The sequence below is a fragment of the Cyanistes caeruleus genome, chromosome 3 (genome assembly GCF_971803275.1).
Source record: "Cyanistes caeruleus chromosome 3, bCyaCae1.hap1.1, whole genome shotgun sequence".
In the NCBI taxonomy this organism is placed as follows: domain Eukaryota; kingdom Metazoa; phylum Chordata; class Aves; order Passeriformes; family Paridae; genus Cyanistes; species Cyanistes caeruleus.
In genome coordinates this window covers 88,899,040-88,926,860 of record NC_141703.1, presented here as the reverse complement: position 1 = coordinate 88,926,860, position 27,821 = coordinate 88,899,040, and the positions used below count along the sequence as shown (strand labels likewise).

The window sequence follows — 27,821 nt, the reverse complement described above, 5'->3', positions numbered from 1 at the left end:
TGTGTATCTTAGTAGCACATACCTTTTTCAAACCCTTTCCTTCTCTGTCAAGGGCTCCAACCCACCCACAGTCACACAACTCTCCCAGGTCCAGTAGTGGGAACATGAGATGGTTGGATCAGTCACTGCAGGTCAGTGACGAGGAGTTTATGGTCTGAGGTATGCCTGGACAAATAATCCATTGAACAATTTCAGACAAGAACAAAATAAGTGGAAATCCCAATCTGCCTGCAGACAATTTAGAGATAGAAATAGTTTTTTGAATTTATTAGTTTGACTAGCTTCAGTCACAAAAAAGAGAATGAAGGCATGGATCTCTACAGAGGAGAATGGCACATAGCACATCAACTTAAAGCATGACTGAGCAGCTGACTAAATTTGTAATCTTGACATAGACATCCCCAGAAAATCAAATTAGGAATAAACAAATACAGGAAACACTCCTTATATAAAACTGAAAGCTACTTTCCATTACATGTAAACTCAAAACATCAGGTTTTGAGTTTAATTGTTTAAACTGTATTAGCAAAGCTGGTGATCAGTTTAGAACATAAAATGTAGGAGTTTTCTTGGCATTTAAATCCAGCAGTCACAGTTCATTTAGCTTTGCTCTCTATCTTGAACTGTATTCAGCAGGTAAATTGCAGTTTTGAGTGGGCAGGTCACAGGTGTATCATATATATGGCATTAAAGCTCCACACAGAACATCAGTTTGGATGTGACTTGAAGATTGCTGCCATGAAGGAGAGATGTAGCCCTTTAGAAGCAGACAGGGGTTAAAATCTGTTCCCTTGAATTTATTTCTGATATTGGTCAGAGGGCTGAAACCACCAGCCTGCTGATTGATGGGTTCACATGGGGCGACCTTCGCATTAGCAACGCGACTCTGGTTGCCTGGTAAACACAGGCAGATGGATCCAGCTCCAGTGATTCTCAGCAGTGACGGATGGCAAAGGTATTTCTGATCCGCATCACACCCTGCAGATCCCATGAAAATGACTTGGCACAAGGTGGAAAGTATTAGATTCGAGTGACAAATAGCTACCTGACATCAGCTGAGGCTTCTTCAGAAAGGTTATGCTGCAAATAACCGGCTTTTACGTAACTTTGTTTTCACGTAGCAATAGAAAGACATGTGGTTTATTTATTTATTTGAGAAAATGTAATGCAGCTACTGTCTGATAAAAACTATTCCTTGAGAATATATACCCAAGTATTCCAGCACTCTATAGGGGTCAGGGTGGTTTTGGAAAGGTTTTGTTTGCTTTAACTTGTTACTACAGTTGATGTTATATATACTTTTTCAGTGGCAAGAATTAGAATTCTCATTTACTCAGAGCTACTGTGATTTCATGAGTCTTTGCTTTTCTAATCCTTCAGTTCAAAAGTTCTGGAATTTTACTCCTTCTACTCTTTTCATAAGTCTGTTGCTTCAGCAGCAAAACCAACATTTTAATTAGGCATGTGGTCAATAAATACTCATCTGAGCTTCAGACCTTTGTTTTCATGAAGTAGCTTGTTTGTGTATAAGAATGACTGGGGCAGGCATGTGTTGAGAAAGCTCCAAATGCTTTATGCCTATCTTTAGCTGATACGTGTCCCTTCCGCAGGATAACATCCTCAAAATGTGTAGTGTGTGAGTGCATGTGTGTTCCTGCAGCGAGTTAAAATAACTGTTTGCACCTTCTGTGCTGCATGTTACCATTCCTGCCAGGATCATCTGGTGTGGTTGTGTCTGATAGGACATCAATAACAAGCCTAGAACTTGGCAAATGTCATCTCCCCAAGATGGAGTGTCTTGTTTGGAGCCTGTGTTGTGCTGTAAAGCTTCTCTCACTATTTAAACCTTCTCCACTAGAGACGGCAAAATTTCCAGGTGGCCAAGAGTTGTCCCCTTGTCTCTATGGTGAAGTTGTTCTCTTGGTTTTCTACGCAAAGGAATACAAATTAATAGAAACAATGACCATAAAGCAAGTTTTTGGAATAGTCGAGGAAAAGTAGAATCAGAATAACATTGCCAATGAGGAAGGAAAACTTCTTATTCTTTTTCTTTCTTTTTCTTCTGAAGAGGGTAGTCTCTCTCCCTTTTAATCAGATTTTAAGGCTTTTAATCAGATTTACCCATTTATTCAGAACTCTGCACAAAGAGTAAGGTTGCCTATACTTCTGTAACCATGCTCACAGGCTTTCCTCCTTATTTTTTAATTTAGTAATCTTTCACCTTTTTTCTGTTCAGCCTTCCTTCCTTCCTTCCTTCCTTCCTTCCTTCCTTCCTTCCTTCCTTCCTTCCTTCCTTCCTTCCTTCCTTCCTTCCTTCCTTCCTTCCTTCCTTCCTTCCTTCCTTCCTTCCTTCCTTCCTTCCTTCCTTCCTTCCTCCCTTCCTCCCTCCCTCCCTCCCTCCCTCCCTCCCTCCCTTCCCTTCCCTTCCCTTCCCTTCCCTTCCCTTCCCTTCCCTTCCCTTCCCTTCCCTTCCCTTCCCTTCCCTTCCCTTCCCTTCCCTTCCCTTCCCTTCCCTTCCCTTCCCTTCCCTTCCCTTCCCTTCCCTTCCCTTCCCTTCCCTTCCCTTCCCTTCCCTTCCCTTCCCTTCCCTTCCCTTCCCTTCCCTTCCCTTCCCTTCCCTTCCCTTCCCTTCCCTTCCCTTCCCTTCCCTTCCCTTCCCTTCCCTTCCCTTCCCTTCCCTTCCCTTCCCTTCCCTTCCCTTCCCTTCCCTTCCCTTCCCTTCCCTTCCCTTCCCTTCCCTTCCCTTCCCTTCCCTTCCCTTCCCTTCCCTTCCCTTCCCTTCCCTTCCCTTCCCTTCCCTTCCCTTCCCTTCCCTTCCCTTCCCTTCCCTTCCCTTCCCTTCCCTTCCCTTCCCTTCCCTTCCCTTCCCTTCCCTTCCCTTCCCTTCCCTTCCCTTCCCTTCCCTTCCCTTCCCTTCCCTTCCCTTCCCTTCCCTTCCCTTCCCTTCCCTTCCCTTCCCTTCCCTTCCCTTCCCTTCCCTTCCCTCGTAAGCTGTTTTTGCCTATTTGATCTTGGAGGCAGACAGTGCTGCAGAGACACAGTAGCAGGCTGCAGTTCTCACAGTGTGCCTTTTTCAATGGTGTTACAGAATTTTAAAAAAATTAGAGCTGAAACCCTGAAACTGGCTTAGTTTTCTTTCAGCAAAGCATGATGTTCTCCCGGCACCCTATGTCTCTGGTGTGTTTTCCCTTTTTTGCCTCTGGCACTCCTCTCACCAGAAAACTTTACTGCAATTGATTTTCAGCCCTTTCCCTCATGTCCACAGACTTGTCTCCACCAGGCAGGGATCTAGCTGAATAATGCCAGAGGTAGTTCAGGAAATAAATGCTGGGTAGAGCTCTCTGCAGACAGCAGGCGTGTTGGACTGCAGAGCACCAGCACCTCCCACACTGGCTTCCCATGGAGGCACAAGATGCGGAAAGAGCTTCAGCATGAAGCTCCACATGGATCCATGCAGGTGTGGGAGGGGTGGCTGTGCCACTTGTCCCCACACAGAGGAGCACTCGGAGCAATGGTGTGCACTGCCAAGTGCTATGCAGAAGTTCCAGGACACATGTCCCTTGCAGGAGCTCCCAAAACAGCCAGGCTGGATGGTGCCCTTTCTCCAGCTCAGTACAGGGTGTAGTTTGTTAATCATAGGCAGATGAAGTGTGAGGCAATTTTTTCCTAGTTTTATCTATGTAATTGACAATATTTCCTTTCAAATGGCAAGCTGAAGATTGGGATATATTTATTAAGTCCTGTGAACTCAGACAATGAGCTCTTTAATACAGACCCAGGGTATTGTGTGCTCCCAAGAATAAATCCTGATGTTTGGAAAGGGAGTATCAAACATGGATGGTGCTGTTTGAAGCCGGCTTTTGAGAACGAATGATGGCAGTCACCCAGGGCTGTGTGTCAGGGGCACTCTGGTTTCACAAAGCTGTTTGTAGTCTGAAGCACTCAGCTGAGTTTGGTTTAGTGTCCTCTAGTTAGAATAGTCAGAAAAGCAGTGAGATGCCAGAGGCTAGTCACAACCAAAATGATTCCAGCTGTCAACACAGTGGAGAGACTTTTAATTTTGTGGGCCCTAAGCTAAAGGCCAGAGTGAGTGGCTGACTCAGTGGTGCATGAAGTCCCCCCTGTCAGGCTGAAGGAGGGCGTGGTAGCCCTGGAACTCTGTGCTCAGCACCTCTGCAGTAAGCAGAGGTCCATGCCAGTGCTGCATCGCTGGGTTGGAGCAGAGCAGGAACAGGGCACAGTTATTCCTCAGGGCGTCTTGTGCAGCCTGGTGCTGCTCTGCTGATTACAAATCTCCACCCAGTGCAGTGTCACATCAGCACCATCCCCAAAAGCTTAAACTCCGCTCTAAATTACTGTCCCGTGCAATGCTGTTTCCCATATGATCGACAGCCAGTGTGCAGCATATGTGGGCTGCTCACCTCCTCTTTCCATAGTGCAAACCATGTGTGTGTGCACGTGAGGGAGTGGTGTGCACTCTCCAGGGAGCCAGCCCAGGCACTCCTGTCATTTACAGGTCTGTTCCACTGCAAAGGGACTGCATCACTTCCAGATGAGAGATGGCACAGAATCAAGCCCGTTATATAAATTAATGGTCCGTATGGTGTTGCACTTATGGAGTTGATCCTTATGGGTTTCTTCCAACTCAAGATATCCTATGATTCTCTGCAGGGCTTAAAATACGGCAGATACCACGTGTTTAGCAACCAGTAGTGTAAGAACTGCAACAGCAAAAAATCAGAATGTGGAGAAGGCACTATTAGTTAGATCAGGGTGGACCACAATGATCTCGTGCCACAAGCCAGAATGAACCAACAATTACATGTTACCATCAAAATCCCCCAGTGAAACACTAAAGTGAAGCTCAGATGTATTAGTGCCTAGAGACACTCCACAAAACTGTTGGAAGACATGCATTTTTAGTCAATTTTAAGCCTTCTGCAGCTTTTTCATTCTGCTCAAATGCAAGTGAAATAATTGGAGTCATGGAGCATGGAAAAATCCCTGCCTGTCAAATTCAATATGGATATATTTTCCTTGCTTTTCCTTCTAGGAAACCTTCTAGGCAAATTCACAGCAGAAATGTGCTAGAAATACTATGTGTTGTTGTTACATATATCACTTCATACTGTATGAAATGAAAGAATTTTGGTAAATTCAACTAATTCACAAAAATCACTTTTGCTCTTTGTAACGAAAATAAGTTATTTATCTTCATATTTACACCTAAATATTTTCTAGGCTATGAGCTGCCAGTAACCTCAAGCTGCAGTCCTGCTGGGTCAAGTACTGCTTAGTCAGTTGGGGTATTTTAAACACTAGCTGTAGGCTTATTCTGCCTTGCTTTGGCAAAGCATTTGACTGTGCTTTAGCAAGAACAATTAAAACTGTTTCTCTGAGCAAAGCCTGCCTTTTTTTCCTTTTCCCTTATTCTATCCATTGTTTTTATATGGAACTTTTACAAAGTTTTTAGCTAGTGAGTGAATTAAGGGCCTGGAACCATCAGCCAGAAGCTGTGAGTGGAAGTTGGGCTTTCATGTACTGAAAATGGCCTTGTGCGATAAGTTTGATGGTGTACTCCAGACTTCCTTGCACTTACAGTTTCTGATTTCTTCAGGTTTCAAGGAGTAAAGGAGAACCACAAAACTCTGAGAACTGTCTCTTCATGTGAAAGAAGAGGCTTGCTGGTTTTGGCAGAAGGCTTTGGATGGTATAAATTTTGAATGTGAGCAAGTATGATGCACTCTCTCCCTTTAGTCACAGCAGGCGGGATGCAACTGACCACATGTGGACATCTTCCTTTGAATTGGATGTCTGGATGTGCAGCCTCCCTTTACACAGTGCTAGTTACCTCATGGTTAGGTAAATGTCTAAAACAATGAAACAGATCAGATCCTAAAAGTATTTATTTCCCTTTGTGACCTTCGAGAGGACCCAGAGCAACCCACTGAGTCATAAAATGCTTCCTTGCAGACACCTGAAATTAGACATGATGAATAATACTCTAACAGTTTGGTCCAGCTGCCTTTGAGGTTAGCCTCAGGCAACGTCACTGGGTGTTTTATAGGTCTTTAAAGGGATTTGATGTGGAAGGCAGGGCTGAGGCTGTCAGTCAGATAAGTGCAGGTAAAGGAATGTTGCTGAGTTTGGCTGATGCCATGAAACGTTGAATGTCATGAAATGCTGCAGCAGGTTAGCAGTGCTCTGCACATCTGTGACAGCTGACACAATTAAATGATCTCCCCTAAGCAGGCAGATGGAGGCTGAGACCCAAGTCATGACCATGCTGGGAATAACATGGGTGCTGCTGGAGATGGAGCAAAAACACAAACTGTTTTTATCACTCTGTCAGATTTATCCAGTGAGCTTCCTTAAAACCACAGTCTCCTTTCAACAACTCAACTTCCCAGCTGGGAGTTACAAATGCCTGAGCTTTTGTGTCTCTCAGGGGTTCTCTTGTGCTGCACTTGGCCTTTTCTCCACTCTCTTCCCCAAAAGCCATAGCAATGACAGTAGTGGCTACGCATATGACATGTTTTAATTCCATTTGCAACCACTTCATGGTACGGTTAGCAGTAATCATGGCCTGTGCTTGCCGCAACAGAGTGGGTGCTTACAAGTCCAAGTGGCAGCTGGACACCCATCTGCTGTGCATGAGCTTGGGCTGTGTCTCCAAACACAACTAATAGTAGCAGAAGTCTTCAGCAGTTTGCTTCTATTTTCCATAAGTGGGTCTCTCCACTGTCCTTCTGTAGGGTCCAAAGAAGCAGGTGGATCCACCTCCTCTAGCCTGTCGTCTTCCCACCACTACGTTGCAGGAAACCCCTAAATGCAGTGTACCTGGCAAAGATCTTCTGAGGCTGTGCAAACAGAAATGTCACCTTAGCCACTGATATCAGATGACCTGCTGCATCCCTCTATTCTTCTTCACAAGGCAACCTGGCCCTTCTGTTTGGCAGGCTCGTTAGCAGGAGGAGAATTGGAGTGTCTGAGGTATGGCATTCTTGCATCTCTTTAAAAGTTTTTATGGCTGTGATGATGAACGCTGCTATTCCCTGCTGTTAACCCACCACTGAGCCCAAACTGGAAGTGAAAATGAAGAAGGAGGAGGTAGCAGCTGCAGCAGCAGTTCAATTTCACAAACAGAGACAGCCATGAAACTTGGGAGAGGCTGAGAGTCTCTAGGAGGCAGCATTTGCACAGTACTATAAGGAAATGAAGAGGAGAGGTGCACATATTTTCTTATGCCTGTTTCAATATGTCCTGATCGCTGATGATTTTCTTCTCCCTTCAGTGTTTAAAGCATGAAAGTACATGGAATCAAATTCCCACTGTCGAAAATCTCCAGGAGGAATGACTTTAGAGGCTTTAAAATATTACTCTGATAAAAATTTCCAATAAAGCTGAATATTTTTAACAGCTAAAGTAAATTTTTTCTCTAGAATCCTCCCCATCTTAGATACAGGCTTGTATAAATGATTCCCATCACACAAGAAAACTGTCTTGGTCATTGGGAATGTTGGGTTCTTCAGTACCTTCCTTGGACAGTGAATGCCTGACCATGAATGGCAGCTCTTGAAACACAACACGGTCTGCTGGCCTAGGGGGGACCTTAAAATACAGAAAGGGGACAGATGTATGTGGCTTAGAGCAGTGCTTCATGTGACAGCACATTTAGATTTCACTTATATTCAAAACTTCTTGTGGGCTCAGCTGGGTATAGGTGAGCTTTCCTTCATTTTTCTTTCGAGCTGTAGTGGAAACATGGGAGCTGTTATGATGGAAAGTGTTTGGAGCTACTGGAGCTCCAGGAATGGGACCCCCAATGGAGATGTGTCATGCAGGACAGCTTTGCATCAGATTCACTGAAGTGGTTTTGCTGCAGAGTTAGGATCCCAGCCCAGATCTGTATGGATCTGTACAGGGTGGACATGAGATGGAGCCTCCTGAAGGTAACAACAGATCTCTTGCTTTTCTTGTCCATACAGCTGGGACACTGGCTGGCTGCACCTGGGACATTTGCCCAACTCTTCCCGTGGCTGACAATGATCTGGACCACACCAACACTGGTGGCTCAGAAGTCTTACCCTGGGTAGGAAAAGGACAGATCCTCAAATGCTTGGATGTCACAGGCTGGTTTTCCATGGTGTTTTAAGACTGCATCCCCTTGTGCAGGGAGGCAGAGCTAAAGCATCACTGAGGGAAGCCTGGACACATCCTCGGTATCTGTCAGGGCTGCAAACAATGCTGGAGAAGCCTTATGTCAGAAGCGATCACAAGCCTTGACTTGATGCATCTAAAGCTCTCTGAATCCTTCACACCTCCTCAAAGCCTTTTCTCTTTCTCAACTGACATTTTTATAAATTCCCTGCTATTTAATTTCAGATAACCATGTTGCAGTTTAAATCAGTCATCACCAATCTGTTGTGGCCCTCCAGATCAATTACTTCCCTCCCAGCTTAGACCATTCTTGAAACTTATTGCCACCTCCTATAAATATGGCTGTGAGGTTGCAAAGTGTCAGTTCTCCTTAGAAAGATGATTTATTTAAACAAGTAGAGAAAGAAGATTTGGGCTATTTTTAGGTGTCTTTCTTTGATGCCATACAAAGATTTTCTCACCATGTTTCTCTGTTCAGCTGTGCTGTCTCTGACTTTTCACCCAGTGGAAGTGGCATCCACAACAGTGGTCCCATGTGGCTCTCAGCATGTGTCTTTCACTGTTCAGTTTTGTTTTTACTGATTTATTCTTGTGTTGTGCATTAGAAACAAGGGGCATCCCACAAGACTTAGGCTGTCTGAGATAAGTGCAGTACTCAAATGACACTGACAGCAAAGAGTTTACAGTATATTTCCCATGCACTTCAACTGAAGCATCATCAAAAAGCTCAGCGACCAGATGAGACTGGCCCAAAGTGAAAGCTGCAAAATGTCATCTGGAATTGGAAAGACTATTTGAATTGAATATCTTCTTATCAGGAAACTAGTATTTTTTGCAGGGCTAGAGTTACTTTTAATGAAAAAACTCTTTATCTGAAAGAAGAAGAGTCTTTTCCACACTAGAATGAGGCTGGACTGACCTAGTACAGCCAAGAACTTGGCAGCTAAGGTATTAATGTTTACAGGAGAAGACTTGGGCTCACATGTCTGAGAATTTTGATTTTGTTTTGAACCACCCACATGCTGGGGTGAATGACTAGCATGTTGTTACCAGCAATTTCATCTACAATCTCTGTCTTTTTTTGGGCAATTTTAACAGGTTTTAGTGCAAAACCTACAAAATTTGTTAAAAGCAAAAAACATGGACAAAGTGGAAAAGCCATCTGTGTCCCAAATGCTCCTATTACTGCCATTTTCCAGAATAGAGGTGAAGTACAAAATGGTTCAAAGACTTTCTCTGTATTACTCAAGGGGTCAGCAGCAAACTGATCTGGAACAACTCATTGTTTGGGTTCTTTTCCAGATGTCAGAATTATTTACTTCTTCATTTTCGTTTAGATCCCAGCAATTACAAGCCTGAGTTTTGTCCTTCCTAGAAGTCAGCAAGCATTTTGTATGGACTGGGCAAAGCTAACTCACAGGAAACTGTGGGTGACCCTATTCCCTGTCAAGCCTCTCACCTTCTCATGGAGGCAAGGCATCATACTTCTGCACAAGAAGTTATGGACAAGAAGTTCCTGCAGGCTCATTTCATAACTCTAAAAATAAGACTTCTCATATTATATAGCAGGACTAATCGTTTTTGCTATTCCTCCCACAGAGGGTTATCAACATAGTTTACAAAGTGTCATCTTTTAGCAACTGCTCAAGAGTTGGCTGTTTCCCATCTCATCCCCTCTGACACATTTACATGTTCTTTTTATAAAAACACACAGATAAAAAACCCCTCCCAGTCGTGTCTTGAATATTTTCAACCAAAGAAAAAAAAAATCTCTTGCCAAGTTGTTCAGTAGCTGGAAATGATTTGTCACATCCACAGACCTGAAATTCTTTTTATTTTGATATGACTAACCATGCTATGATTAATGGCTCACATAAATAGGCTCAAAATAAGTCTGGCACAAATATAGGGAAGGAGAAGGGTAAATGGGATAAGGACTGGATGGGTCTGTTGCAGGACATCGGTGGCGTGAGTGGCATAGCGGGCACAGAGGAAGGAAAAAATGTTTCATGCTATTTATAGCTCAAAATTACAGCTACAGATGGTGAGGCTGTCATGTAGCAAGGGCTCAGGACATGGAGAAAAGGCAACCTGCATTGCACAGCCTTGTCTCTCCCTGGAAGCTGCTGTCTCTCTGAAAGGTACACAATAGTAGGACAGTACATAGCAGCTTGACTGAAGCTTTATCCGTATCTCCTGGAGTGTTTTCGCCCAGTGTTTTACTATACAACATATTCTGCTATCCCTCTTCCACAGGCAAAGTTTTCCAGCTTCTTTTGTCAGCTGTTATTCTGTTTACATTCAGCTCATAATGTACGGTGATAATTTTGAGTGGAAGTTCCAGACACACAGTCATAGCAAATGGGGACAAGTGTGTTTCTCAGTGGGCTCTGAGAAGTACAAACTCACAGCTGGTGAAGCGTGTAGGGGAGACAAATCTGGAGGTGTGGAGAAGGATGGGGACAGGGGGACACTCGTTCAGATTGCTTATTCAAGCTTGATCACCTGAACAGAACCCTTTGAGCAAAACTCAGCTTGAATAAGTACAAACGCCAGAACATGCATCTAGTGGGACAGAACAGAAAGCTCTCTCCAGGGTGGAGAGGTGGGCACACATCCTGGAAAGCAGAGTCTCTGGAAAGGTCACAAGGATGGATAACTCCAGGCAAATGGCTGAGGCAGGGAAGCAAGTCAGACTCTACAGCTCAGTGAGGAATGGAAAATGAGGAATGGAAAATGAGGAATGGAAAATGAGGAGTGCAGATTTTTGTCAAGAAGCAGGTCACAGTCACAAGCTGTTACAACACAGGCATGTGGCCTCACAGACAGGTGGGATCAGAGAGCAGACGCGAGCGCTGGACGTGGCTCTCCCCGCGTCAGTCTGCACAGCCTTTGCTGCTGCAATCCCTGTGGCTCAGCTACATCCCAGAAATATCCCCTCCTACAGGATTCCTGCTTACTTCAGGGAGCAGCTGGCTGAGCTGATGTGGCTGTGGGCTCTCCAGAGTCATGGGCTAGGTTAGCCCTGTGTTTCTGACAGAAACCCCGTTGCAGCTGTGAGTGACAAACTGTGCCACTGTGAGAATGCTCACCAGCAATTTCTAATGTTGCTTTGCCATTATTTTGTGTCTGAAACGGTCTAGAATGACTCATGTTTCTGAAATAAGAATAACAGGAGTGTAATTTCATACTTTTTGCCATGGTGAAATCTCATTAAAAACAATGAGGTGTTTGGATTTGATGCTGTTTGCACCTTTCCACCTCTGATGGCACATGTTCCTGGGGATAGGATTCTTTTTGAGGGACTAAACAGAACTTTGGTTTCTGGGAAACAAAAATCCTTTTGAGAAAAAGTATAAAATATTTTTTCTGAGGGCCCAAAATAAGTGGAATATTTCCCTGTGAACAGTGGTAATACAGAAGGTGTACATAGGCCTCTGTCAGCAATACATAAACATTACATTTCTGCCACAATGCAGCACTGGAGTTCTGTCTCAGGGAAGCAGATTCCCTCTTTTAAAATGGGAAGACAGAAAACTGTGATATGCAGAAAACTGGATATAATGAGATGTTTCCCACTTGCTTGAGTATTACAGGATTGTCATGAGGCAATAGAAGGCCTGCCTGAGATCAAGACTGAGATGAAATGTATCACCTTTCCTTCTCAGCTCTCTCTCAAGAAACTAAAAAAAAGGAGCTTCTAGTGAGCTGAGCTTGCAACTTACAGAATTATCCATACAGGCATTAGAAATAAATGCTCTGTGACTTCCTCTGTCCAACTTGTATTGGATATTACACAACTAACTGTAATTTAAATATCACCAAGTGTATATTAAGCATATTAAGCTATATTTAACCATCCTGCCTTATATATCTTTGCTTGTTGCAATATATTTGTCTATATATTTTTATAAACATGGATATGGAGTATGTATTATAGGGGGTCAGATATTTCCCATGAATATATTTTTCTGAATGGAAATTTAGTCTTCAAGAGCTCTGAATCTCCCTATGGCACTTTTGCTGGAGATTTTTACTCCCCACTGGGAAAAATAAAATGCTTTGTTTTGAATTAGCTCAATCTAAATTGAAATACTTTGGTTTGTCAAACCAAATTAAAACATTTCATGAAGGGGCAGTTCAGCTTTAATTTATGTCCACAAGAGTTACTATGTGCCTTGTGGACATTTTAATTTATAGCCATCATACTCCCATAATGCATCATAATCGTCTCTCTCATTAAATTTTTGCAATGTACTCTGAGAGTCAGATGGCCACAAAACATCACAGGACGCTGGCTGGGAACTTCATCGACCGAGCAACATGATGTATCACCCTCATGAGGCACCACAGCAGTTCCAAGGGACCCACTGTTATATCAAACCAGGCTGAAGCTAAACTTTTTCTGAGAAAGGACACATTTGCTTTTAGTGAAAACATTACTGTTTCAACATTTCTTCCAGATGTGCATCCAAAATAAATGTTGATATCAGAACTTTCTGTAGAACAAAACATATAAATTTTGACAACTCCTCTAACAAATAAGTTCTCCCTTCGAGGTTTTAGGGACTTTTCCCTCTCTGTTACTCAGGAGCATGCACTGTAGTTTTTGATGTAGCAAAGCATCAGTGACCTGCCACCCAGGTAGAATTATTTCACTTGGGTCAGGAGTATGAGTGGAATCTGTTGAGTTTCAAATAAAGCTTGAAACTTCTGCATCTCCGCATGGGCATGAGAAAAGGTAGATCAGAGGAACCAGAGGGCAGAAACAGATAAATTGTAAATGATGTTTCTAACACTAAAAAATAATTATGAACCATGAAAGGTAAGACATTAATTGCAAAATATTGGGAAATTCAGGGTCAAAATTGGCTTAGTGAGTCTGTGCCTGCTAGTTGTGTTCTGGTAATGTCTTTAATTACATGAGCACACAACACAGGACATAAAGCTTGGAAAATATTTACATTACAGCTCTGGATTGAATATACTTAGGCACAGAAATGTGACATATTTTGGAGTGATGCTGAAAGAAGGCAGAGATTGTTGTGGGACGGGTGCTCAGGTGATGATGGATCACACAGTTTGTTATGAGCCGAGTGTCAGGAGTGAGCAGCATAAAGCCTGGACACAGCACAAAGGATTTTGACTCTAGTTGACTTTGAATAAAATTACAGGAATCCAGATTGCAATTACATGGCCTTCAGACAGGACACCATAGCTAAGACCTTTTCTTTTATTAGAAATGATACAGCAGAGTTAAGGTAAGATTTTCAGGATGGCTTCTGCCAAGGCTGGCACTCCAAGAGAGGAAAGGCAAGAGCAGTCATCACTGCAAGTACCACTTGGGATATAAGAGGTATGGAGAGTGTTTGCAGGTCTTGAATCACAGTGGAAAACCAGAACAGTGTTTTTGTCTGGGTTTAGGATTAAGGGACTTTCCATTTACGTGGCCATTTTTCATTAGGCTGTGAAGGGATAGGAGGGTTGTGTCACTGAAATATGGAGATCCAGGCTTCAGACAGCACCAGGTGTAGGATTATGCACAACACCTGACTGCCCTTTCCAGAGCAAAGTGTTGACATCCCAGTCTGAGAATACCTTGTTCTCTCTGTCCTTGAGGGAACTATCCTAGCTGGATAAGTTACCTACATGTAACTGAGAATTGTGTCAGATCTAATGCCTCTTTAAGGTCTCCCTGAGGACTGCTGTGAGGCAGGAGGCCTATGTTTAGAAGACCTCATAGGAGACTTGTTTTGCCAGCAGAAGTGATGAGGTTTGCTGTATCAAAATTAGTGTGAGCTCTGGGTGCTGCCTTCTGCTGGCCCAGAGACAGAGTCCTAACACTTGTTACTTCTGACCTTCACAAAAAATGCCAGCTGTCTTCCCCTTCTTTTTGACTCTTCTAGGTCATGAGAACATGAGATTCAAGAATTCGGTTCCATTCGCTCTTTCTCTGGTGATGTATCCAGAGCACCTCAGATGTGCATGCCACACAGACCCTCTCACCCAATTCTTTGTCTTCCATCTCAAAGCCTTTGCTGGTTTGTGTCTGTGTTTACTTAAAAGGCTTTTCTGGCATTGACATTGATGTCCAAAGCATGGCAGTGGGATATATTAGAAAACTACCCTGTACATATCCCAAAAACACTGTCACTAAAGAAGAGGATCACAGACCATGACAGCACAGAGACCCAGTAAATCAGGTGTGTATTCTAGACTAAGGGGACACCAGTTCTTTCCGCTTTTTACCACGTAATTCTGAAACAAATAGGGAAGATCACCAGTTCCGGAATTAGAAATGAGCACAGGGAAAACTCCATTCTTATTCTCAGCTTGCTAACAGCCTGTAGCGGTCCTGGAATGAAATAGGTCCAGATTTTGCATTTTAGTAGTAATCTTGTGTTTTATAGATTTGGCTATGTCAAAAGAAGGACAACTTCTAGAGAGATCCTTTTTTATGTGCCACAGTTTGTTCATGAACTCGCACCAACTGGCTCCGTGTGCTGCTCTGTTTGGCATCTCCTCCTCCTCAGAATCCCCCTCCAGTCCTCTCCCAGGAGGTGACCTCCGTTCTTGAGAAAGACAGGGATTAGCTGAGCCAGCAGAGCATGTACATAACGCAGCTGGGGAGCAGGGGAAGTGCTGCATGGCTTCAGCAGAGTCCTGTTACAGGGCACTGACCACTGCAGGGAGAAGGGAAGAGGCCTGGAGAGCACAAGAGGGGCTGGAGAGCACGAGTTAGTGCCGTGCCTGGTGAGCACCACCTTCCTGCTTAAAACAGGTGGTTTAACTTAAAGGAAGGTAATTATCATTATTTTTAGGTGTGCAGAATTGGTATCCTAGGCTTATGAAGAATGTCTTAGTACCGGAAAAAAGTAAGGAAAAGGTGAAGGAAAATCAGAAAACTGAGTTTGCCATGTTGATAATACAGGCATAATATATTGATGTCATATATAGTTTATGTAGATGCACACACACATGCAGTAGCACATACAGAAGATAGACATACACATCCTGGATTTCATGCAAAATAAGAAAGATTTCAGTTGTCCAAGTTGTTCTGATGGATCTAAGATATCCAATGCAGATTGACTTGCTCACTATTTGTGCTTGCTAATGCCAAAAGCCCACATTCTGTCACCTGACTGTAAGCAAAACATAAATAAAATTAAAGCACAGAAATTAAAATAAAATTACCTTTGGTTAGATGAGACATAGGTCACACCCTGATGTGCTGCTGAAGCCATGCCTCTCAGGATGTGGAATTTTCTTGGAGAATGTTTGGGCTGTGGTTTGTGCACAAAACCGACCATCATGAGAAGAATCAAAGTGGTCATAACAATCATACCAGGCACCATAATGTGAAGACATCCAAAAACTAAAAACAATATCTTCCTCTGAAAGGAAGCCAAGAGCCTGTGAAGTTCCTAGAGAATGAAACTTGGAAAGTAGCCCAAAAAAAGATCTATTGCATTGGTGTAATGTACTGGTATATAGGGCACAGTCTGATGGTAGCTTAGTCAAACATATTTAAACGATGAAAGTTTAAATATCTTAAAATTAAATTATCTGACTACTTTTCAGTCAAGTTTTTTTTTTTTTTTTAAGTGAATCAGGAAGCTTTCTGAATACCGGATTTAATTTCTCAAGTTTTGAAGAATTGGAAGGATTCCAATGAAATATTAAGAAGCTAGTCTGCTGACATTTTAAAGAGATAAATGGTATAACAGGGGAAGTTATAGGTCAGTTAGGGTGATATTGATGCTGGGAAAAAATAGCAGTGGGACACAATCAAAAACCAGTTAAAGTACAGGAATTCAGTGAGCGTTAGTCAGTGAGGTTGCATGGAAAAAGGGATTCTACTAAAATAAATTAACTTAGTTCATTGAAAAGATTGTGTTCCTAGCTGACAATGCTAATTCTGTTAAGGTAGAGTTCAATTCCTTCCAAATGTGACTTAAAAATATTTTGAATTCTGATTAAAAACTAGTAACCTGCCAATGCACTGTTCCACATATTAAAGAAATCATAAATGAGTGAACAGACTGAAAACTTCACTATTTACTATTTACTATTTATAATATTTACTAGTATTTACTAGTGGGGAATCATCAGTAAAGGTGTGTGTTTTTCTAATGTGGTCCAGCAGAGGTTGGAGTTTGGTATATCACTGTTGAGTATTTTCCCTGATAGTCTCAAAGTAAGTATAAAGAGCATTTCTAATTAAGGTAGCAAATTGCACAAGATTTCTGGCCTAGCAAATAAAGATGAAAGTTTGTGATGGATGCAAAGAAAAATGGGTTACTTGTTAGGCTGAAAACAGTTGAACATATATTGAACATATATTGGAGTACATCCAAACATGAATAGAGCAACAAAAGAAAAGTGCATATGATGGCAGAGTTTGGGGTAGCGCCACTGTGAATCCCAAGAAGAAAATCCATGGTGGGGGCTGGGAAGTGCTCTCAGAGCAGCTGTAGTGGGACTATTTCAGGGAGTGTTTTGGAATTACACCTCTGGGGAAACTGCTAAGCTGGGAAAATTCCTGTGTTGTACAAGGTCACATAGAAATCTCATGTCTCTGAAATCAGCTGTTCAGTTTGCCTACTGAGAGCCTCCTGGCAGGCAGGCAAAGGCTCTGCTCAGGTTAGTTGGAGAGGAAGCTGTGAGAATGCCTTCCTTGAGAGAGCAGCTGCAGTGCGATAACATTGCCAGACAATTTCTACCTTCTTTAGGAGAAAAGAGGCTTTTTGATGTAGCTCTGTTTTTAGGAAAAAAGCCTGGAAAATCTGGAGGAAGGAAAGGCCAGTATGAGTTGAGAAGGGATAATGGTCAGGTTGAAAGACTGGAAAGAGTTTATTTGTTCCTCATAGAACATCAGCATGGAAAATATCTTTGTTGGACCTATACTAAATATATACATATGTGTATATATATGTATGTATATATATATATATGTATGCATATATATATATGTATATATATATATATATATATATATATATATATATATGATGTTCTCTGGAAAGCTGTAGAGTAGGGAGGTGAAAATTCATTGTGTCATCTGTAAGCCACCTTGCTCATCCTGGTGATAGCCACTAAAAGGCCAAAAAGAAACAGTCAGGTAGACTACAGGAAAAGACAAGTGAGCAATTGTTTTTTTGTGTGTGAAGCTGTCTCCTCATCTAGAGCAAAACTGTTGAAGGCTCTTGGACCAGGTGTTTGGTAGATTCATGAAACAGAAAGGACTTGTGCTGGCAAAGGCAAGGTGATTCCATTTCTGATGGGAGGCTGTGTTGTTACGAGCTCTTAGGAAGAAAAATATTATCTTTGGCTGATAGCCTTACATGAAAGGCCACATTTTGAAAGTGACCTTGACCTGCCCATGAAACTTGCACCTGTTGTTCTGCAGGCACGGGATTGCTGGGCAGAGATTTACTCTCTCCCATTTCGATAATTTGATTTTGCAGGCAGAGATACAGCCAGGCCCTTAATGAAAGCCAGTAAAAAGTTCACAAATACATAGTCTATGCTGCCTGTCTGCACATGAGCTTACTGTCTTTGAATTTTATGTCACTTTGTGTTTTGTTTTATTTATTTCAAAATAATTTGTATCCCACACTTGCACATGGCTCCCATGAGCATGTGAAAATTCACAAGCTATTTTTGAAATGTTTTCCAATGTTTGAGTTTAATTCTGTCAAATGAACTATATGAGAATTTGCTGGTAAATACAAATCTGGTGGAATGCTTTGATTTGCATACTACTACACCGCTCTGTGACCACATGGGTGGAAATATCCAGGTAAAAACCAATTCCTGTTAACTCCTGGTGAAGGATTTGTGTCAGCTGACAAAAATGGTTGGTAGCAAGACAGACTTCCAGATGCGTGAAGAAACTAAATCTGTTCAGTTCAGAAAGGAGAGATGGAATAGGTAAAATGAAAACAAGAGCAAAGGGCACCCCTGAATTTGAATGTCAGCTTCAAACTTGAAGATTAGCCTAAGGAGATTTTATTGTCATGTAGTTCTTAATGAATCTGTAGTGGTCAGAAAGCCATCTGAGACTTAGTTAAATGAATAGTTAAATGAAATTCAAAAGTGGGTGTGCCAAAGGACAATACTCCCAGGCATGTGGTGTGATTCTTGAGGATGGTTTGATGCAAGGCCAGGAGCTGGACTAGAGGATCCTTGTGGGTCCCTTCCAAAGGAGCATACTCTGTGATTCTGTGAAGTTATAGTGGAAAATAATGCTTTTAAAAGCATTAGTATGAACTCCTTTTCTACTGGTAGAAGCTAGGAAGGAGCTTTTCCCATTATTGCATTTCACAGGCTTGTTTACAGAAAGGATAGCAGGGCACGTGTCATTCCCATTTGGTCAGGCATGAAAATTGTAGTGTGCGCCCAGAAGCAACTAGAAAAGCAAGAATTTTAACATTCAATAGCCAAGCATAATTTTATGGGTCCTTGAGATACTTCTGTCTGAAATACCCATTTGCAAACAAGCAGAATTCTTGCTGGTTCTGCTTTAGTTGAATTGTCATATGGTAGTCTTATCCAGAACTTTCAAAAACCAAATATGATCAAAATATTTTTTTGTCTTTCCACATTAAACCCTACAACCTTCTTCCCTTTCAGAGCATTTTTGTGGTATAGCTGCAGATGTTAATATAGTTGCCTAAATTCTTCAGGCCTTCCCTTAGAATGGAGTTCTTGTTTTTCCAAAACAGACACAGTGCACACAACACCTCATCAAATAGTCAGCCACACCTATGATTTTATAGCAAATAACAAAGCTTTTACTGGAAAGCAATCTCGCCATGTAAACAGTAGCTAAAAACATATGTAACTACCCAAATACTTTGGAATTGCCTATTAAAGTAGACTTCTAGTTGCTGAAGGAGCAATACATAGAAATTCTTAGACTTCTAAACTTCTGGTGTGATACAAACCCATTGTATGATACACACCAGTGCAATGTCTGCTTAATACTGTGGCCTTATCAAGTCTGTTGACCATTCACATTCTCTGGAGGCCAGGGATGATAGCAAAACATTTGTGGGCACCTTTTCTGAGTAGCCTGCCAGAAATGTTAAAATGTTGCCAGTAGTGATGCACACATGTGCTATACGGAAGTTCAGAAAAGTTCTTTGAGCAATCAGAGATGTCACATCATGCCTGCAATGATGGCTGTCTCCAAAGCAGAAGATCTGGTAAGTTATGACACTCTTAATCAGACTCACAGACCCTGCAGAGTGACGTGTTTGCAAAGGAAGGAACCTCACCAGGACTGCTATCAGAGTGGTGTAACAAAAAATACAAGAACAGCCCAACCGTTCATGGGGTGACAGATCAGACTGTTGTACAATAGACAAAACAAAAGTTATTGTCACAGAGTAGAGCATCTTCATATTTGGAAAGTTAAAATAAATTATGATAAACTGATCTTTATAAGCACAAGAATAATGTAAATGCAAACATGTAGCAGTGATACACAGCACAATGTATTTCATGTAGCAGAGTGTATGACTAGACTTACACTACCTTGATATAAAATGGGGTTTAGAAAATTTCTTGTATGTAATGCTATTGGATATCAAAAAGAGGAAGAAAATATGGTAAAGAATATTTTACTGTGAGATGGAGTAAGTCAGAAAGCCACCTGAAAATGCTTAGAACTTAAAGCAACAGGCTGTGGAACAGAGAGGAAAACTAGTGTAAAACTAGGAAGAAAACAGCTCACTGGAAGGTAGAAAAGAAACAATTTATTGTAGGCAACAGCCAAATTTGGAAACCATTTTGAAAGAGTTTCAGAAGAGGGGTGAAAGACATTTATGACAAATGGTTACCTAGAGTGCCTGCTGCTAGTCCCAAATTTGTTTAAGTATCATAGATGGGAGGTGACATTCTGCGGATGTTAAAAATTGGAGCAGAAAATAAATGGGAAGAACTAGTACCTTCTGATGAGCAAGGAAATAGTCATGTAGAATATGCCCACATGAACCAAGACAGGCATCTGTTTCTGAGAAGATCTGTACTCTCTGACTGCACAGTTTGTCACACCACACACCACGAGGGACAGAGGAGCTCCTCATGTTCCCTTTCACTCCTGTAAACTTCTGCTCATGATTGTGCATGTTGACACTTGGGTTTGTGTGCACACCAATCTCTCTAGGTGTCTTGTGGACCTGGATAGCTTTTGTTGTTGTTCCTAGTGCAGCATCTTGGTGTCACTTGTAGTGTTTGGCCACTTGTACCTGTAGGGTTAGTGAAACATATGACTTCTGGAAGAGAGGGGAAGAGTGGTATTCCTTGTCATTAACCTAGAGCAGGAAAGAGATTTCTCCCAAGAACAGAGAAGGAGTTACACAGAACAGCTGCAGCAAACCCTGAGCAATCTGATTTGTTCTTACAGATGACTGTTTAATAAGAGGCTTGGACTGAAACTTTCCAATTATCAGGATTCTGTGATTGCAGGTCATGGTCCCATCTTTACCAATTTACAACTTTCTGGGTTCCAGCTCCCGGGCACACTCTGATTATGACCTGATTGCATGTCTAGATGACAACTGGTGTTCACCAACCCCTACCCAAGCCTGATTTCTTTAGAACAAGGGAGATGTGATGTGCCTCAGGAGTTCTCCTGGGCTGCACAATGCAGGGGTTTTAGGGACACAGAAGCTTTTTGCAGAGAAAAGCACCCAGAAGCTGTTCAGAAAGGCCTCCCAAACACTGTTAACTTCAACACTGACTCAAGTAAGGATCAGTAACATTTGCTGAGGCTGAATTTGTCACTCTCACACTCACCAGGTCAGCTGGCCCCTGTTGGTTCACCACCAGGCAATTGCTACCTCTGAGTGCTGGTGAAGATTAGGAAGCCAAGTGGGAACAGACATTACCATGTCTTTGGTTCCAAAGGACCATCTCAAGCATCTGAATCTTGTATCTCGCCCATTTTCTTCTGCCCCTGAGCCCCCCACCCTGACTACCTCCCATCCTCTGGCTGCTGAGCTCCACTGCTCCCGTACAAAGCTGCAGCCCATTTAAATCAATTCTGACACCTAACACCTCTCTGTTTTCTCAGCCTGCCTGCCCCAAATATTTCCCTCCAGCCTTGACAGAACGGGTATTCACTGGGCAGCTCCAGAATAACAAGTTTCCATTATTTGAGACGGTTGTATGGGGAGCTTTGTGGTGTGGCATCTGGCCAACTGGTGATCATTTAGCTGGGGTAGCTCACTACTGGGTAGTTAATTTGACATGCTGAACAGAGTGGTTAGGTTCTCTCTGAAGCCCAGTCAGACACTTCTGGGTTCCCAGTATTAAATTATGCCTGATGTGCAACGCCAAAATATCGGCACTTGCGTGCAAACCTTGACTTCAGGGATGTTCATCATCCCGGCAGTGGCTCATACGCTCCGACACAATCAATTTTCTCTAAAGCAGTTGCTGGGACCGCTACCTGCTTTAGAGAGAGATGTGAATTGTGTTAGGCTGTCCACAACCTCTGCATCAGTAAGCTGGGAAAAATGAAAAGGTGAAGACATAGTGGCGACAAACAGTGGTGATGAACCCATAAATATAAGGCTGGGAAGAGCAGGTCCTTTCTCAGTGGTAACAGCCCAGGACTCTGGATTGACTTCTTTCCCAGGAAATATATCAAGTGCAGAAATGAGAGCGTGGTTGCAGAGATGGATTCGCACTTTACACACGCTCCATCTCGTTTAGGGCTTGGACTGAATGATCGTTATCACCACATGGTAGCTATCAGGGACTAGCTGACACATTATAAAAACCTAATGTAGCCAATGCACATTGGAGTCTTTGCCAGCACCTGAATTGTTTGCCAGAACACTTTTGAGATTGTCTGTTCTTGTGGTATTTGTATCACTGGCAAGAATCAGAAAGAGAGGAAATCTGGAAAACATTTCTCAGGCAAAGGAAAAAAAAATCTGTGAAGTGCTGTGGAGTCCAAGATGGTACTGAAATTCTGGTTCCTTATTCAAATGGCTGTAGAGCTTGGGAGTCTTTTGGGCCCTCGGAACCTACCTCGGAAGGTATTTTTCTCTTTCTGATTGTGTTAGAAATTACAGTTAATTGGTCTTGGTCATTTATTTTCCCTGCAATTTTTGGACCACTCCCAAAGCCTGTGCCTCAGCGTTGCTGTCTTTCTAACTGAGGAAACAGGAGAATTGTGCCTACTGAACTCAGCTGCTTGAAATCCAGGGGAAAAGGACTATTAATAAAAAATGTATTATTCTATGTCATGTGGCACTGGCCTATCCTGTCTCAGTGCTGTCCCCAAACTGTATGCAACATCCTCCAGGGAGCATTTGCTCTCTGATTAGGCAGTTGCATGTTAGGATGACAACTGGAACATAAACCAAAATAGCCATAAAGGAAACAGAACTGTCCCTCTGGAATAGATTTCCACTGCCATTCATATGCATCTCTCACACAGAGCTAGCTGTGCAAAGTGCTCTAACAGGACTACTAGAGCCCTGTGTTGGCAAATGGAGAAAAAACTTTCTCTTAATAAACACAGCTGGGATCTTTAGCACCCATTCACCAGAAAAGTCTGATATTTCAAAGTATTTTTCATGCTATTGAATGGATGACAAAATACAGTTTGCCACTGCACTAGAAGTATTGAGACATCCTGATTGACTTCTGCCTGACATTTCTTACTGAGATGAATGTTTTTCCAGAGATCAAAACTGTAGCTGTTTTATAAGAAAGAAGGGGAACTGGAATGTTTCCACACAAGGGACAGTTCATCTTTTTTTGCAAGGCCACAGGAGTTGTGGAAGACCTCTTGGGACCCTCAGTGTCCCCTGCATCTTTTGTGGGCAAGGATCTGAGTTGAATTTCCTCTTGCCATTGCTCCACTGTGATTCTCCCAGGCACTTTCATTTTGGTGAATAATTACTTGATTGATTTGAATTGCTTCCCTTACTTTTGGGAATATTTATATTTTCTCCCCTGTCTGGGTGAAGAGAAACTTGCCAAACATCTCAAGCAAATTTTGTGGGAATACTAATGTAAAATCCCTTCAGTCAGTTGTGTAGAAATGACTGGATCTACCCTGTAAAACCCCGCAATCAGATAACTTTCAATGAGAATTTTGAGCCTGGCATTCCTTTGAGTTATGCTTGATAGAGTTAAATACATAATTTTTGTTTCTTTAGCTTTTACTCACTTCATTCAAAATTTACGTGGAAAATGGCATCTTTCATAATAATCCAATGGACCACTGGAAAGTTAGTAAGACTCTGCCTTCAAAAACATGCAAAGAACTGGAAATGGAAGGAATGTCTAATTGGACTGCTAATAATGCCATGTGGCAGAATGTAAGGAGGAAAGAGGGAGGAAAACATGCAGGACTCAAGAGCAGGAGGATTCCAAGCAAGAATGGTGGTGCATCCAAGTAGAAAATACATCTATTTTGCTAGAAGACTGTCAGATTCCATGCTGAGAATTCCTGCCTCTTGATCCCAGGAGCACATGCATTTTGGCTACAGGGTACCCAGTGCTTTAGAATGATTTGCTGTCATCTCCACAAAAAGCAATCCCTGAAGTTTCCATCCTCTGTCCCAGGGCTATGAAGCCACATTTATAGCAGAGTTCATGAGAATTACTGGAGCAGACCATCATTCATTTATGTGGGGATGTACCCGTGTCTCCTTGTACCCATTTTAGGACTTTAAAATAATTCTGTGATCACAGCTGCATTAGCCTGAGGCCAGGGCTTCTCACCCTTGCAGGGAGGCTGCTTCACAGCCAGTCCTTCCTTCTTGTTTCTGATATTTGAATGGTCTCTTTCAGCTTCCTCTGCTCACTTCCACAAAGAATATCCCACCCCTTTGGATCTTCCAGCTGCTAGGAAGCCTCAGTGGAACTGGGTTTTCCAGCAGGAAGAAGTCAATGCCTCTGGCTGACGCCCAGCTGTACCTGTAAGGTAAGCAAAGAGTGAGAAAGGGATGTTTGGAGGAAGCAGCCTCCCTTTGAGGGGGAGCTGAGAGAGTCATCAGAATGGACCTGCCTTGTTCTCCTTTTTCACTAGCATCTTCCTTTAAGATGTGAATGAAATGGTGGTGGAGGTAGGAGTTGGCCTCTTGGCTTCAGGAGAGCTGTTTGTGCTACTGGGTCCTTACCAGGCCTGGGGAAAAAGAGAAAAAAAAAATTTAAAATGTAGTGTTCAGAAAACCCAGAAGGAAAACAGAAACTACCTGTGTCCTTAATGACTGACTGCAATTGCCACGTGGGTCCCCTGCTGGGTGCTAAGTGACCATGGAAATGCACACCATGGTCACAGCGAGTGGGAGCTGAGAAGCTGAGGAGTGCTGTGCTGACATGGCCCTTCCCCTGTGTGGCTGGAGGCATTTGACACCTAATCGTTTTTGATCCAAGCAGATCACCTTTCTGGGAAGCTGCTGTGTCACTGGCAAACACAAGGCAATGTGGTACCAAGGTGTCTGGCAGGCTGTGGAATGTGGAGGTGAATGGAATGGAATGGAATGGAATGGTGCTCAGAGCTGCCTGTTTTCAGATGATGTGCTCTTAATGCCAGATTTTTGGAGCTGGCTTTTCAGTGTCTCCTGTCACTTCATGACCTACCACTTCCTTTTTCCTCAGGATTAATTTAATTTGAACATCAGGGTTTGCACCTTAACCTCCCAGTCTACAGGGAGTGGGGAGAGGACCTGCATCTCAGCAAAATGCTAGCAGTGGCTGATACCATAAATCACAGGGATTTTAGAATCTGATGACAAACTGAATTCTTGTCAGAAAAGAGCAGAGCTGACCCCTCCCAAACTGTCATCGAAGCCGGGTCATAAAAATCACAGCTGTCACCAAAGCATGCCGGGCCTCTGGGGGACATGCCATCCTGGGGACTCATCTGCTGCTTCCATGGCCAAATTCCAAGCCCTCAGGCACATTCCAGTTGACATTTTGTCACATCTCTTGCTGGTGCATCTGTTCGGGGGTATTAACTCTTCCTAAATCACTTTATCCTTTTTTTTTTTCTCAGAAAAAAAACAAGACTGTGGGAGATGAGGAGGTCTGAGCAGTGGTTTGTGGCACTAAACAGAGTCCAAATGTTTAAAACTCGGCAGCATCTGGACTAACTAATCCTGTAGGTAATGTTACTACAGCAACAACATCAGAAATATAACTTGTATTCACAAAAACTTCAAAACACAACTTTAGCTCACATCTTTACCTACAAAGATACAAGAAATCTTCCCTTTGAGCTTTGTCCACAGACAGATCTCTGTCTTCAAAAGAGATGGGTGAGCATCAAGTCAGACCATGGTGACTGTGGATGACCTGAGGTCACTGTACATTCTACTGCAGCAAAGTGCAAGAGCAGAGACATTGAGGCACTTTTCCCAAACCATTTGATGGGGTCCAAGCTCTGAGATGCCTCTGTGTGTATGAACCAAAGTTTCTCTATCCTACCTGCTCATGATAACCAAGAAGAGTCACTGAAATTCACAGCCACAACTTGTCCAGCAGGGATGGCAGCAGAGAGGGGCTGTGATGTGCTCTAGAGTCACTGTTCCAGAGTCACAAAATTTGAATGCGTGTGGGATAAAGGTCAGCTGGTTTCACTAAGGATGGGGAATGACAGCCATCTGGCCTAGGAGAACATGGAGAGTATTTGCTGGACTTCTCATGTTACCAATGACAAAACTTCTTAGAGTGTCTAAAAATAATATGTGCTAATTTCTTTACATGCAGTGCCCTGCATCCGGGATGAGATAGTTCAGTACCAATTCTTGTGCTGGACAAGAGTTAATAAGAAACCTAAAGGACAATGTTAATAAATAAATACAGTAATAGTATTAACAGTAATAACAATAATAACAATAATAATAATAATAATAATAGCAATGACAATAACAGCAACTGAATAGTAAAAGATAATTAAGAAACTAATACCTAATAGTCCCTCGACAAAGCCTTGCTTGAATATGGGTCTCTTTAACAGAAAAACTGTAAAGTCTGAAGTGTTCAGTGCACATTTTATTCCTGCTATACAGACAAAATAAGTATGATATTATGGATGGAGTAAAAAGTTTGCGGTCTGTAGCAAAGGAAGGTGCGAGACAGAAGCTACCTAAATTAAACAACAAAGCTTTTTGAACTTCCTGAATCATACTCTTCACAAATCTTGTGAATCTGGGAAAATTTGAAAGTTTTGGAGGATTCATTTGCTTGGGAGGTTAGGAAAGGATAGAGCCATGGGAAAATTTTGAAACTTCCAAAATGCTCATTTAGTTTCCAGAATGAGAGCCCACTGTTTGTAAATCAAGGGCTCAGAGAAAGTCACTTGCATTGAACTTCTCAGTAAAAACCTTACCTCCCTTTGCCCTCAGTAGCTGCAAATACCCTCAGTTCTGTGTAACTCTGTAAATGAGCAAGAGCTGAAAGCAAATTCAGTTCATCTGGATTTTTCCTAGTTCCCTGCAGGTATCAGAATGGTGTTTCTCTCTGGTGTTCTGCTGACCAGACATGTTCTAGTGTGCTTTCAAGCTTTTGGGGTAAGAAGTAACATTTGTCTTCTTGCTCTGCTTTTTCCTGAGGGCTGTGAAACCACAGAAAATAAAAGGCAGCTCTTTGAGTAGGAGCTGGCCTGTGCTCCAAAGCACTTCTGCTGCAGGTGCCTGGGGGTGATCCCGGTGCCCCTTTGTCCAGGGTCACAGTCCCCGGCTTACTCGAGGTGCAAATGGGGCTCCCCCAAGCTCACACTGGCACAGTCAGGGAGGTGGTTTCACCCTCTGCAGCACAGGGCACACTTTGTTTGCAGGGCTGTCACTTGTGTTCAGGGAGGCTTCCCTGCTCCTGTTGGGGTGTGGGCACAGGGCTTGTCAGAAGGTTCTGCCATGCCCTGTCTTTGGCTTTGTTCAGGCTTTGGCCTTGGAACTGAATGTGAAATGATGTAGATAACATGTGCACCACAGGTCAGTGATTCACAAGAGGTCTCAGCAGACAGCCTGGTGGGCCCTTCTTCCCTGTCAATCTGTGAAAATACTCCCAAGAGTAACTTGAGAAGGTTCTGAACAATTACTAAAATTAAACATTTTCAGGTCCACAGACCAGGTATTTTTTACCAAAGAGCTTAAAAAATACTTGCTGAAGAATGTTCTGAGTTATTCCTCTTGTTATTTCATGGGTCCTGGAAGACTGAGACAGTTCCAGATAACTGGGAAAAAAGCTTGTTCTTGTTTCTGTGTTCAAGGGGATAAATGGGATTGCTCAAGCAAACACAGGCACATTAACCTGGCATCAATCCCAGGGAAAATTATACAAAGACACATAGGAGACATGGCTGGTAAGGAATTAAAGGATACTGATGCAATTAAATACCACTGGTATCATAATATGGAGAGAAAATCCTGTTGGAAAAAATTAACATCCCTTTTTAGAGAGTGATTATGAAGGGACTGATATAAGTATGTTTTCTGGCCTAAGCACTTGATTTTGTGTGATATTTTTCTGATGTAAGCTTTAACTTGTACAAATGTCTACAATCATTGGTAAGGAACCTTCCTCTGAAACTGTGGGGGTTTCTCTCTCTCTCTCTCTCTTTCTTTTTTGGGAGCTTGTTTTGTACAGGATTTTTCCCATTTGGAGAATTAAAACCATATGTTTCA

General features: G+C 42.6%; 1 long non-coding RNA gene across 1 annotated transcript; it reads left to right on the top strand.

Moving 5' to 3' along the window:
- The first annotated feature begins 701 nt into the window (after positions 1–701).
- LOC147654323 (uncharacterized) lies at positions 702–27,821 on the top strand. Its single transcript, XR_015284966.1, has 3 exons — positions 702–955; positions 23,986–24,118; positions 25,193–27,821. It is a non-coding gene; the product is annotated as an uncharacterized LOC147654323 (long non-coding RNA).